This window comes from Acromyrmex echinatior, chromosome 1 (assembly GCF_024713525.1).
Source record: "Acromyrmex echinatior isolate Ae372 chromosome 1, ASM2471352v2, whole genome shotgun sequence".
Lineage (NCBI taxonomy): Eukaryota > Metazoa > Arthropoda > Insecta > Hymenoptera > Formicidae > Acromyrmex > Acromyrmex echinatior.
The window spans coordinates 11,098,748-11,114,099 of record NC_141852.1 but is presented as its reverse complement, the minus strand read 5'-3'; the positions used below and the strand labels follow the sequence as shown (position 1 = coordinate 11,114,099).

The 15,352-nt window shown below is 32.9% G+C and overlaps 1 protein-coding gene across 5 annotated transcripts in view; it reads right to left on the bottom strand.

The window, feature by feature from the left end:
• The window catches only part of LOC105146021 (very long chain fatty acid elongase AAEL008004), a 63,585-nt gene that overhangs the window by 17,588 nt on the left and 30,645 nt on the right, over positions 1–15,352 (bottom strand). The window lies entirely within an intron of this gene.

Below are 15,352 nucleotides of genomic sequence, written 5' to 3'. Positions count from 1 at the left end.
TAAATAATTAACATTTCGTATCTCATTTTATATGTGTGTTAATTTACATTTATTATAATTAATTTCATTTAATTTCATTTAGATTGCAAATCTTATTCTCTTAATATATCGCTTAAAAGAGTATTTAAACGACAAAAGGACATTAAAAGGATAAATATATTATTAGATGTACAAATAAGTTTCTGCCGTTTGACAAAAGACGACGCCACTAGCAAGCTATGGTTAAAATTGTCTGATGTAAAACATTATATCATAAGGTTGGACATCTGTCAACAACATAACCTTGAAATATACTAGCGATTTTGTATCAGCATCATATATTTTTTTTGTACGAAAATGCCGAGTTTTGTGCCGAATAAGCGTCATTTGCAGGAACTTTTGATTTACTTCTTTAATTTGAAGAAATCTGCAGCTGAGGCTCATCGATTGCTTGTAGAAGCATATGGTGAGGCTGCCTTAAGTGAGAGAAGTTGTCGTGAATGGTTTCAAAAATTTAAGAACGGTGAATTTGACGTCGAAGATAAAGAACGTAGTGGAAGGCCGAAAGTGTACGAAGACGCGGAATTGGAAGCATTATTGAATGAAGATTCATGCCAAACGCAAAAAGAACTTGCACTTACATTTTGATTTACATCAATAAAACATTATGTATCATTCTTTCACAATAAATGCTTAATTTTTGATTAAAAAACGGTGGAAACTTATTTGTACACCTAATATAAATTTGTGTATTATAAATAATTAAAAATTTTTTTCTTTTGCTTTATGAAATAAAAATAACCATTCAGATATTAAAAACCAGAAATTCCATAAAACATTGTAACATTTCGTTTTTCGTTTCCTATACAAATTTTAGTTGTACATATTTCATGCAATTGGAAACAATAATATCTCATTTTTATTGTTTCCTGTTCTGATTTTTACATACAAATGTAAAATCTATCAAAACAGGAAACAAATATATATATAATTAAAAATATATTGATCTAATCTAATCTAATCTAATCTAATAAAGCTATACACTGTATCTGTGAGAACCGGCAAGAATCTAAAATCCCACGTTCTTGAAAATTTCTCTTCACTTAAAGATATCAAAAGTTATCTAAAATTGCAGTAAAATATCGCGATCATTTCACTGTATAAAATCAAATTATCTGTTGTTTTATTTTTTGCAATTATTTATAAAAAAATTTTTTTAGCTGATATTAGCTTTTTAGCTAATTTATTGATTTTTAACTAATATTATACAGACAAAATACTCTTAACTATTTTTATATTAAAAAATTTAACAAACAGATATAAATCTTGGTCGTGTCCGACAAAGTTACTCAAGAAAAAAAACGGTCAAAAAAACTTTAAAATTGTATGAATGAAATCTGTTGAACCTGAGATATTTATAATTTGATATTTATAATCAAAAAAAAAATACACGATTTTCAAATTGACAATCTAGTATCGACATTCTTTAACTCTGGAACAATATCAGGATCTGGCCGGGATTTTCCCGAGATAGCGTACTCGAGTCTCAAATCACCAGTTCGAATCCTCCAATGTCTCGTGTCTGTCGTACCGGCTTACGTGTTTATAGCCACTGCAGAATTTTTCATTCGAAAGTCGCATACGATCGGGCAATGCCTGGCAATGCCGTCGCGCAATTCGCCGAGCCGACCATGAATCGACGCGGCCTTGAACCATTCTGATACGTTCAATTTGTACACATGGACAAATTGAATTTCACTCGTAATTTCGACAAGGCAAACAAGATTCTTGCGAATGTGTAAATCTGCTCGCTCTTTCTCCAATTCTGACCTCATCGATTCGAGTCAAAGACACTGACTGAATGAGGCAAAGAAACGATAGAGAAAATGATGTTTACTTGAAAATCATCTGAAAACGGAAATTCGTGACTTCATCATTAGTTAATAATCAAAAATTAATGATGAATGATTATATATATGTGCTTCACTTGCTCGAGGTTATTGATCGCTCCACTTACTACACATTAACTTGTTTATAAAAATAAAAAAAGACAACAAACTGTTTAATTTTTTTTTAAGCGATACAAAGTTAGAAAAAATTTATTCAAGTTGACGCAATGCTTGACACGTAATGTTTTACACAATATATTCTCACGTCAGAAATAATTAATGGATAGAATCTTTTCACTTTGCTAAACACCTATAAATTTCGAATATTGGAACTGAAATCCTTTTGTATTTAAATAATTTCGCTAGCTCGAAATAAGCAATGGCATAAAATAAATCGGATTATTTCACAGTACATCTTAAATTTTCACATGAAATTATTCAGATGGTAGATTGTTAAAACGAGTTACATCTCAATGATATTCGCATTAAACTCTTAATGGGACTTTAATTTCTCTTATTAGCTTTATAAATTATTAGAGATTGAAAATGTATGTAAAGGTCATAGAAGATATAGATTTTACATTAAAAAAGTACTTATATCGATCGATTTCTACGCTTCAGGGCGGAAAACAAAATTAACCCTTACCTTACATCACTAGACTCGAGTGATTCCTGTGCAAGTTTCTTTGAGTCTTTCGGTAATTATAAATTACTACATTTTATTATTTTCCAAAATGAAGTTCCAATATTTATTCCAAAAAGTTGAAAGTATATTGGTGAATTTTTAGAGATTTTTTAAAATCATTCTGTAAAAAACGGACGGATTCTAGTGCCCCTCCCCCCCCCCCCTGTTTGTATGGATGAGGCACCAAATTATATTCTTGCAAGGTAAGGATTAATTATGCTATCAAACAGTTGTAATCGAACTGGTCGTTTGTCATACAGGCAGGTGTGCGATAATCCATCAAATTTCGCTATGAAACATTCGCGATAGAATTTTACGCACAATCTATACGTACAGATAGCGTCCCATCTACCATTGAAAAAACATGGAAAATATCGATATCTTATAAAAGAATAGATATCTTAGAATTTTCTCAATTATTGACTGCATTCGCTTCAGTTATGATTAGATAAACGATTCCAAATCTATTTCTTTGTCCAAATCTGCTCGAGCGTCGTACATTCATATCGCGAATAACCATTTCAATGAATCCACACAATCTCATTCACAAATATTCAAGAGATGTCTTAAGACGCGTCCAAAAGTCATCTTTAAATCCTATCTTAAAAACGTTCTCAGGGTATAATCGACTATGTAACTTTTACTATTATAGAATAGAACAAAATGATCAAAATGACTTCAAAATAATCACTAAACGTCATTTTCTAATCATTTACGATCCATTTTAACGTCATTTTGACTTGCGATTCTGCTTGAGAACCATGCAACTTTTTTCCTAGAGCGGAAACGTGAAAAGTGAAATTTTATACACACACACACACAAAATTTTCACTTTTCACGTTTCCCTAGAAAAAGTTACATAATTCTCCAAGCAAAACAACAAGTCATTATGATATCGAAATGATGTCAAAATGACTCCAAAATAATCATTAAAAGTCATTTTTAAATAATTTATGATTCATTTTAATGTCATTTTGACGTTATTGTGACTTGTTGTTCTGCTTGGGTCCCAAACAATCACAATAAGTCATGGTAATATCAAAATGACTCGTAAATGAATCGTAAATGATTGAAAAATGACTTTTAATGCTCATTTTGGAGTCGTTATGACATCATGTTAATGGTATTGTGACTCATTGTTTTGTTTCGATTGATCCCCAGACATCCCAGACGGGTAAGTGTGTTCCAGATAGAACACAGTCCTTAAACCATAATGATATTATAGGACGACATCATTTACAATAAACTTATAAGTCATATGATCTCGAGCAAAATAACAAGTCATTATGATATCAAAATGATATTAAAATAGCTCCAAAATGATCATTAAGTCATTTTTCAATCATTTTCGATTCATTTTAGTATCATTTTGACACATTATCGTGACTTGTTATTCTACTTAGGATATTATTATGATATTATTATGACTTTCTGTGTTCTACTTGAGGTACTGTGTGGTACGGGGGATGCAGCTGGCTGATCGATCGATTATGTGAAATCATGTACGGAATCGCGTACGAAATCCGTGCCATCGTGCACGCGAGATTTCCCGAAGGGAATTGCCGCAACGCGAGATCAGAGACCGTACGGACCGGACGGAATGGAGGTCGCGATCACAGTCCTCCCGCGAGCGATCGCGCTAGATGTTTTGGCCGCTTGCAAAACGAAAAGCCGAAAACGCGCCGAGCAAGCGAAATACCTCGGGATTACGTTGCGAAAACTGTATACATTATAACGGAGCCGCGCGCGGCACAGAAAACGAATCGCGGAGGACGGGATGGTGTGCGTGTCTGCTGTATGTGTTACGCAAGGAATCGCTCGCACCTGCGCAAGCGTGTGCCGTCCAACTAGTGACTGCCTGAAATCGTCATTTAATCTAATCGTGAAGGAGGAAAAGAAAGGCAGAGGGGAGGGTGACAACGAGAGACAGAGAGAGAGAGAGAGAGAGAGAGATGGGGCGAATGTTTCTTCTCATCTATCTATTAACATCCTCCTAACATTGGTAACTCGCGCAATCATTTGACAAACCATTTCCAGTTGAGAGCAATAGGAATCTTACTTGCCTCGAGTATTTCACGGACGTCTACTATGCCTATTTCTTTTTTGCGCCACACGCTTGTCTTTGCTTTAAACGAGTCTCGAGTGTAATACTTGAGATTTTCCTTTCGTTACGACGTTGATGTTGACGCAATCTCTTCCGATCTCGCTCGACCGTTCGCGTAATACTCGCGTAATCATGCGTCCGCTGGACCACTTCGGAAGACGCGATCACAGCCTCATCTCAGGTCTGTTTTTTATTGCTGAGCTTTCTGAACTATACGCAGTGCAATAAGTTCAGGTGAAACAAATATACGTTTGTTTCACTTTAACTTATTGCACCGGTTCAGAGTGCAGCAATAAAAAACAGACCTGAGATGAGGATATAACTCGGTCTCTCTTGAGACCGAGTCAAAAAATTCGAGGTGCGAGAGCGAGAGAACTCACTTCTCCGCGCGAATGAACTCACGAGTTCATTCATTTTCCTTGTCTATAGCGAGTATAAGTAGAAGATCGTCATTAGCTCGGGAAACCGCATCGTTTCTCTGTTATTATTTTTTCAAACAGCCAATACTCTCCCCTTCAAACTTCATTTTAATGGAACCATGTTGAGAAAATTCCATTTTTAATTCAATTCAAGGGTACTTTAATAAATAATTCATACTAAAAAATTAATTTTTTTAAATGTTGACTACTTTTCCAACATTATTATGTACTGATCTGATCTAAAATGACGTTGGTAGAACTAAATAATTTTAACAGATAATGACTTCACAAATTTGATGTATACTGTTAAATATCAACGAAGCAATAGTAACTCAATCTTTGAATAACATTTTGTTATTTTCTGTTTAAATCTCCAATCAATATATATAGTTCTATCATGAATATATTTCTGACTTTTCGTCTCTATCTGATTTTTCAGACTATTATTCTTAATGGTTCGGCTATTACTCTTAATGGTCTTTCGATCAATTGACCACGGTTTGTAATATTTCACAGACATGAGATTGGACACGTACCATTTCACTTTGAATTTTGTAATACGTAATTTGGTTTGCGACATCACATCTGATTATGTTAAAGCACTTATGAGAATCTAAAACGTAGTCGAAACGTTTGTGAAATTGTAGATGTGAGTCGCTAGTTGCAATAAAATTGAAGTTGCACATCAACACCCCCGCTGGCTCTGGCGTTTCTAATTTATTTTGTTAGATTTTGTTATTTTTAATCCCCATGTGTGTCAAAATGTAAATCAATTCATTTCTATAGTTAATTTCAAAGCAAACATCGTCCACATTAACGTAGCATTTAGGACATCTAAAATAAACTAAATTTGAGTCAAATTTAATACATTTTCTTGAGTTAAATTGTTTCACTCCATTGTTTAAATCAAATTCGTTAATTTGAATGTTGTAATACGTAATTTGGTTTGCGACATCACACTTGAGTATGTTGAAGTACTAATAAGGACTTAAAACATTAATTGAAACGTTTGTAAAATTGTCGTTATATACAGGGTTGGCCATATTCGACGGAAAGACCTTGAACCCTATTAAATGATTTTTAAAATGAACAGCAAAAAATGTGTTTTTTTCCCATGATTGAAAAAAAAACATCTTTCCCTGTATTAGGTAGAAACAGTAGCGACCTATTTAGAAATTATTAAAAATAACTCGAATTGGATAATTCGACATTACACGAATTTAACAGTGTACATTACAATGTACATGTGCTAAAAAGATAGGTCGTCTTTATTTAATCGAAGACACACCTGTCTACGACTATTTATGGTCCAAGATAAAATCACAGAGTAACGATAATTCGACCTAATGACGATCTCCTACGGACTTATTGTTCAATCTAATGAAAAGCTGTCCTTCATAAATCGTTAAACGATTTGACGGTCGATATCTGCATTGGATGACTGGCGGAAACTCGCTTTTCTCTTCGCGTATTATAGAAGTTGGCAAGAGAGTACAACGACTGTATTCTTCGCAGGAATAGTATGACGGTGCGGCACGACGAGGTCGCCTCGACTTTATCTACTTGCGCAAATAAACGGCGGGGACGCTATCTGCTATGGTTGCATAATGATTTTTACGATAATCACGGTACGGTATAATGCGTTCGCGTAACACGGCCGCATGTTAAATTCGCGAAGGGTTAAATTGGGACATGAAACAACAACGACGACGAAGATGACGATGTCGTCGTCGTCGACGGCATTAGCTACGGCTGCTGGAACGCGTCCAATCTTGCAAACGCCGATCGTGAAAGTAACTTCAAGCTCGGATCGTCGTCGTTGATATGTACTCGTAGACTCGACCGCGTTAAACGGCACCGTGTAGGAAAGTTAACGAACATGACTTACACATAAAAATCAATGACGGATTCAGAGGACCCAGCTCCTAATCTTGTTATTCTACTTCGGTATTTCTCGATTTGTGAATAAAATTTTTAATAAGTAAAGGACTGTTTGTTTTCACTCGAACGTATCAATCCAGTGGACATCAACTAAAAATAATATGGTATTTATAATTTCGTATGATCGTTATAATTTCGTACTCAACGATGTAACTATTATGTAATATCGTATTATGCTATAATAAATATATTTAAATATATTTAAATATATTTAAATATATTTAAATATATTGTTGAATGCAAATTTATGACATAATGATATGTTACTTTTTACTTGATCGACTGAATTAATACATTCGAGTAAAAATAAACGGTCCTTTACTTATTAAAAATTTGATTCATAAAGCAATACCAACAACACTAATAACAAGTATCACAATCGCTAATCTGTAAAATTTACAAACAATTCGTTGTGAATAATAATGACTATCTTCTCTCTCTCTCTCTCTCTCTCTCTCTCTCTCTCTCTCTCTCTCTCTCTCTCTCTCTCTCTCTCTCTCTCTCTCGTCCTAAGATGTTTAGATGTTAACATTGTTACACTGAAAAAAAATGTGAAAAAAAATATACTATAATAAATATTCATTTGAATAGTACTAGCTATTATAATATTTACATAATATTTATTAAATATAAAAATATATATATTTGGCACAAGCATCATTAATTTGATATATCGTTTTTTTATTTAATAAATAATTATTTACAATAATAAAGGTTAGTATTATTCAAATGTTTATTAAAATTTAGTTTTTTTTTCAATGTACGAGAAGAACGAAATAAATCATAAAACTATACCACATTGATAAGAAGTGACATATATAAGATTATTTTTCCATATATTAGTCTTTAGAATCAATCTCCTTATATCATCTTAAACAAATGCTAATTTTTTAAATAATGCAAAATAACCGATCTTAAAAACTTATTATTGTGTAAGAATGACACATTTGCCAACACAATGCTTATATGAAAGCGCCGTAACTCATAAAAATAATAAGGGATGAAATTTACACAACTCTATATTAAGGTTGAGTTTGAATTTTAAAAACTCATGACTCATAGTTTTAAAAAATACATTATAATTAAAAGTACATAGAAAAAAGTACATAAAAAAAAGAGAAGTTATGTATATTTATTATAATTTAAACATTATTCAGAAAAATGTTTTAATAAAAAGTTGCTAATTTTGAGTTATGTTACTTTTCTATTCACGCAGTGATATGTATGGATAAATGATATAATATTCTTTCTTTAAAGAATTGATCATACAACACGAAAAACAACATGGATGATTTTTATAGCCGATTTCTCAATAAAAATTTCTTATTTATGAAAACATATACGTAGAGATATAAAAAATTCGTATTCACTTAGAAATTTTCAAGTTCTAACAATCTTTGTATGCCCCAATATACAATCAATAATTAAGTTTAAAAATGTATCAAAAATTATAAAAATTAAATCCTATTCTGCCAGGTTGAATAAAACATGCATACTTTTTTCGTAATCAAGAAAGATAAAATAAACATTAATTAAAAGATAACACTTAAAAAATTTTATTATTTGTTATATTTTTAACACATACTTTTAATTGAATAAAATTCCTGCATTTAAAACAGTAAATATAATCGTATAAACTGAGCATACATCAAGTATCGTTCGTCAGCTCGAGTCACTAGACTGCTGCCAGAGAATAATTACCAATTTAATTAATTTCTCATTACTGTTATTTACAAAATAATACACACGTATATTTGATTTTACACATGTATTCCAAATTATGGGGTAGATGCAGACAATAGTACAATTGTACAACGATACAATAGTCAAATAAAAATAATACTCTCCGTTGTACTCTCCTTGCTGAAGTTTTCTGCATCTAGCACTGCTTGAACGGCAAGCCGAAAGTGTAAGTGTAACTATTATATGCGACGCAACCAGCTGGTCTTAAGTAATAGTAACTCGCGCGCTTGAGTAACGAAACGGAAAAAGATGACAAAGACGCGGCGAGAGAAGGAGAGAGATAGAAAAAGAGAAAGAGAGTTGGGGAGAGAGAGAGAGAGAGAGAGAGAGAGAGAGAAAAGAGCGGGAACGGAGAAAGGCCGCCTATCGGACCCGGCATGCTGTCGTCGTTGACACTCCGAGAAATTGCGGTCGCGTGCTGTCACTGTCCAGCACACCGGAGAAAAGTGCTGGATCAACGACTGTCGTAGATTACGACTTCGGTATAATGAACGCAGCTAGCTCAGCAAAATCGGCGTATACAAACTACGAGATTTAATTAGGCGGCATCTGCAGAGAGACTTATATTTTATATTACGCTGGGGAACACTATCTGCTTCGTCATTTCATCAATTATCGAAAAACAAGTCCAATTTCTTTTGAAATATTCATTAAAAAGTAATATTCATTTTATATATATTTATATATATATAAAAAATACGTATATATAAAAAGTATATTTATTTATTTTATATACTATATTATTAATATTTTATATACTATAGAATATTTTAGGAAAAATATAAATCAATACGTACTTTTGTTACAAATACGTTTGTATTAATTCTCTTAAATTCTTTACAATTAATTTGGAAATACCTAAAAAAACGGTAGTAATAAAATGATATTATGTACAATATAATGTAATAATAATTGCCAGTTATTGTAAATTCTATGTCATTAATATTATTATTTTCACGTATCAATTTAAGCGCCGATAATCGTGCATGAAGCTGAAAGCGAATCGTAATCACGGAGACCAGACGACATGAAACCGCAATATTTTTCGTTTTTAACCCAAATTATCGTCCTTACAAATAATTGCATGTGATTAACACTAGAAAGAGAAAAAAAGAAGGAAAGATTAGTCAATATTTGAATGCTGACAGGTGTCAAATCCTTGTTACCTGCAGGGAATCCACGGAAAGTGCAAACGCACGTCGCGAATTCTCGTATTACGCGATGCGATTGCATAACCGCGGTCGGGATGAAGAGATCGTAGCAAGACAAAGGAAAAAGAAAGAAAAGGAAAATACACAGAAAGAGAGAAGAAAGGTAAAAGAATAAAAGGCGTGGTGGCGAGCTGTGCGATAACGCGCCGTAATCTATTTCCGGAAAAGTAGGCGGAGACGAGATAGAGAACGATTAACGCAGCCGCCGAACGTAGTGACGCGAATTTTATCGCGACGTCACTATCTCGCGGTTACGTCTTCGACAACAATGTATTTCTCATTTAGACAGGGTGTAAACATCGCGTACTTTCTCCCTGACCGCGGACGGAGGCTGGAATGAAAGAGGAACACCGCGTTTTTCAACGAAGTCGCGGAACGATTGAAAATTGAAAATCTATGGCGAATTCCAAATTTCGGCGTATTAATAACGAACGTTGATTGTTACATAAGAAAGATTTTTCAGTGGAAATTAATTTACTGTTAAAACTATTTAGCTAATGTAACAACGATTTTTTTCTACGAATTTTTGACATGTTAACCCTCGTCGACTATGTAGAATTTTGCATTAACAACCGGAGTTTTTGAGCTTCACAATGGATTTTTACATTATTTTGGACTATATAAAAATCTAAAAAAATTCATGCATTATACTTGTGAAAGATTTAACAATTTTACTATTGTAAAAATCAAATTATATTTATTTATTTTTTTAGATTTAAATTTATTTTCACAATCAAAAGATCGTTTCGACAATTTTCATATTGACTGTACTTTCAAAATCCCATTTGATCGGCGGAGGATTAAATAAAAACATTTACATAAAAACATAAAGGAGAATTAAAAATTTTCTCTTTACATAAAAAAATAAATATACTGAAATCTAACAACCTAGCAATTCAATCTTAATTCTGCTCTTCAACTTTATTTGGCAAAACTTTTCACTAATCTAATACTTAAAAAAAATTGTAAAAACAAAATGAAATTCAGAATCAATCACTCAAGTAATCAATGACAAGGTAAAAAAGAGATAATAATAATTTAAATCGTATTCAATTCTATCGACAACATTGATTACAGTTGATGATCGATCCCGACATTAAAGAGCTACAAAAAAGTACAGTGCATAATAATCTTGTGTATAATCTTCTGTATGATTTTCTTATACAATCAAGGTTGAAGATAAGAGAAAGATGAATTTTGCCGAGTGTATGTGATCTCTCTTATTATTACTAGAAATCGTTGAAATGACACGTATTCACGAATGACTGGTATTTCGGCGAGGCATTGCTTCCTTTCACGCTGATCAACGTGTTTCACCAAATTATTACGGCACGTAACAAAAGTACAAACACATGCGAAATCATTGAAAGAGCGCGTGTCGCGAGGCTGTTGCTTCAATTAACCATTTATGATTATTATAATTGTCCACTTGATCACGCCCGAGAGAAACCAAATTTTTGATAAACATGCAATCGTTTGTATAAACTAATTAATAAAGAAATGATAAGTACCTGACGCAAAAGAAACAGAGAATATCATCGATAGTGATGATAAGTCACTTCTCTTTCAACTATCATCAGAAATTATGCAAACATTAAAATAATTGATTAATGATTACAAGCGATGAGTAAGATGTACGAGATCAAATATCGTTCATCAATTCAAATTAATACGCGTTTCCATCAAGTAAGTCATAACTTCAATCTCGGACTGGAAAAGTTTCATTGTACAATATTAATTGGAATTCTGATAGATTCAATCAGAAAAGTACAAAACTCAGGATAACCCGAGAAATTCAATTACGATAACAATTATAGAATTCTTATTTATATGACATCAGAATGTTTTGTACTTTTTGTTCGTGCAATTAGAACATTTTTCTCAGAGTGGCACTTATTCTTCACCTTTTTCTAATGCTAACAATAAGAATAAGAAAAAGATGAAGAGTAAATTGAACTGAGATTTAAAGTTAATCTACATTGATAGAAGCAGGCATTAATTAATTAGTGAAAACGAGTATAAGTGAGACTTGGCACGATTGCAACTTTAACTGCTGCAACCAAAGTCTCAAGGACTCAAGGTTGAGCTTTCTTTCTTTCCGACGTAACCACACTCGGGGTCACGCATACCTTCGATCGCGAAGCTCGTTAATTGCATAAACCTTGAACAGTGACTTGCTTCGCCGAGCGGACCGAAGATTCACTTCGACAACAGAGCAGTACCGTGTCGTTTTCCGTTCATGATTTCGCCGCGTTTATGTAAGAATATCGTATGAGGTACAGGGTGTTCCCGTATCTAGCAATATAGTGTCGAGAAAATGATAATTCTACTTGAGAAAATAAGTAAAAAGTACAAAATTGTTCTCAGTTTTTTTTTTTTTTTTTTTTTTTTTAGACAAATGGAAAGACAAAATTATGTATTACCAATTATATTAATATAATTGTAATATTCAGCTCATTTTACATAAGATAAAAAATCTATCACTAAAAAAATTGCAATTTTGTGACTACAAAAATATTTTTACATACGCATTAAAAAAAATATTGCATTGAATTAATATTGTATATAAAACTTCTATAGTGTTTATATCATGTTATAACTTATACGTCAACATAAAGTGTAATATATGAAATGCACGTGTAATACGTATCTTTAATATTATGTAAGGCATGACGAGGAACAAGGAATTTTTACGTTGCATCTGAATAGCAGGTTGATATGCACATAATATTTGCAACTGTAATAAATCTCATAAGATAATTCACTCGAGATATCAATTATAATAAATCAATTTTTTTCGATGCATCTTCGATTAATAATAACATTAATATTGTTTTGAGCAGCTGTTTAATGTAACTAACAGAATGGCAATGCACAAATGACATATAATAACATAATAATGTACAACGGCCTCGAACGACTTCATTAGCTCATTCAGCGTGGAAAGTTTCTTACGATTCATAATCGATAATTTATATTAGCCACTAATCAATTATTTCTATTCAATGGAATTTTTGTGAATTTATCAATCTGAACTTCACGCAAATTAAAAAATAATTTTTGTGAAAAAACATGAAATATATTAAGCACTTGTTAGTATCTTAATACAAGAATTCCAAGGAAATTAAAGAAACGTGGAAAATTATTACATTTACATAAGTTCTAAATTTAATCGCTTATAATTAGATCCTGCGTTTGATAAATAAATCATTATCCATAAAAATATGAGTAAATGCGTCACATACGTGCATAAATAATAGCCAGATAAAACACAAATCGCTCGTCTATTTTTATGCAAAAAAGTTATCAAAAGGAATAAAATACATTAAACTAAACCTGTTGTCTTAATGCAGAAATCTCAAGCAGATTAAAGAAAGACAGAAAATTATTACATTTACATAATTCTAAGTTAATTCTAATCGTTCAAGTATATCCTATCTGTGATCTTGTCTAATAATAATATCAATATACATATTGTATATACATATTGTATATATACATATTGCATATGTCATGTACAAAAATAATAACTAGATAAAGCACGGATTGCTCCGTCTACCGTTTTAATATTTTGGGAAGGAATACTCTAAGAGTTTCGAGAGTATTACAACAATCGGATCTGCAGACAAATCACAACAGCCTAGGTGACGTCGAAAATAGATTCGAAGATACAGTCATTGGGCGCATTCAAGTTGACAAAGCAGCTAGTCTGTTCGCCGAGCAAATAAGCATAATTGGATGTTACTTATAGATCCAACCAATCATATTCAATCGCTAAGTAAGTATACCTAGTCGCTTTGCCGTCTTGAACTCGCCTATTGATGTAGAATCATACCTGCGGGAATGCGGTGTTAGACGTGAACGTTGTACCCTTTTGACTTATGCTTGACAAACATTTGTCTTTTCAGTTCATATTTGCGGACAAATATTCCCGACTACGCACGGTACAATACGAAGCTTAATTGTTTTTCATCATCTTTTTTTCCTTCACACCTTGTCAACAAGTTCAAGCGAAAATTATGATGCAAAAAAATTGTGGAATTAATGCATTCCACGAAATCCAAAGGCGTTACTTCCACTTTTACATTAGGAGGGCCTTTTCCATTACGCGCGCGCCACTTTAATATCACTCTGTCAGAAATTAACCGGCTGCAACGGTTGTCCTCGGTCGCGCATCACGAGCATGCACAACGTATTAACGCAACGTGTAACGAAGTTGCTGCGATAACGTGTGGCACGTATACGAGACCAGGGCAAGGCCGAGACGACACGATTTCACGAAGAATTGACGTGTTTCGCGAATTTCGCAGAAATACTACGAGCTGACTAGGGATAACATCGTTAATTGTGGAATTTAGCAACGCAACGATTGAAGAAAAACGTGAACGACATGAGGGTGATAAGTCCACGAATAACCCGCGGTTACATTTTGTTAAGATATTGGGTCATCTAAAAAGTATCCGCGGTTTTTTGTCACTAGATGGTGTTGACCATCAAAAAACTGCGGATACTTTTTAGATGACCTAATAACTTGCCATTATGAACGAACCAATGTTCGTGATGGAAGCGAAATAAATAACCTTCTAATGATCCGTGGGAGATACGGCCTTTGCCATTTCTTTTAAAGTTGCACAACAAGGCTGCAGCCACGCATCTTTGATTCTAGAACCTAGAGAAAACATGTTATGAAGCACCATCACTGAATTGACGATAACTATCGATGTAAAAAGTTATCATTGCCCTCGGAGTAAGCTCCGAATTGCCACACTCCGAGATCGATGCCAAAGATCAATTAATGATTATGTAAATGGCTCCTCTGTATCGTTTTACACTTTGGATTCGATGATTTGTACATTTCGGATTTAGTAAATTTTTTTACACATTGAAACTTGATTGATGGCAACTCTGGTATAAGAGAATGTATCGCCACGAATTAGAAACTGATTCTGACTGTTCGCTACTGAGAACAAAAAATTATTTATTTAACTAAATGAATTCAATACGTTTTTATTTCTTTCAATGAAAAATGTATGTATTAAATATATTAAATTTTAACGTGTGACGAGAAAAAAAATTATTGACTTTAGCTTTAATTTATTATGTTTTTTACAATTTATTAACTTGTTGTTAATGATTGTAACTATTCTGGACTTTGTGAGGTGAATTAGATTTCTACATTTAGCACATACATCTTTTTCCAACAATTTCTTTAATTTCAGCTTGAGTTCTTATAACCACTCAGCTTTGAAACTGTTATTAACAACAACGTTAACTAATATTGAAATATGGCTCGTTGTCTCACGTTTACTCCATGACGATCATAGGAAATTTGAAGATACTGATTTGCAGTGCAATATTTCAAATTAGCGTTAAATTTAAAA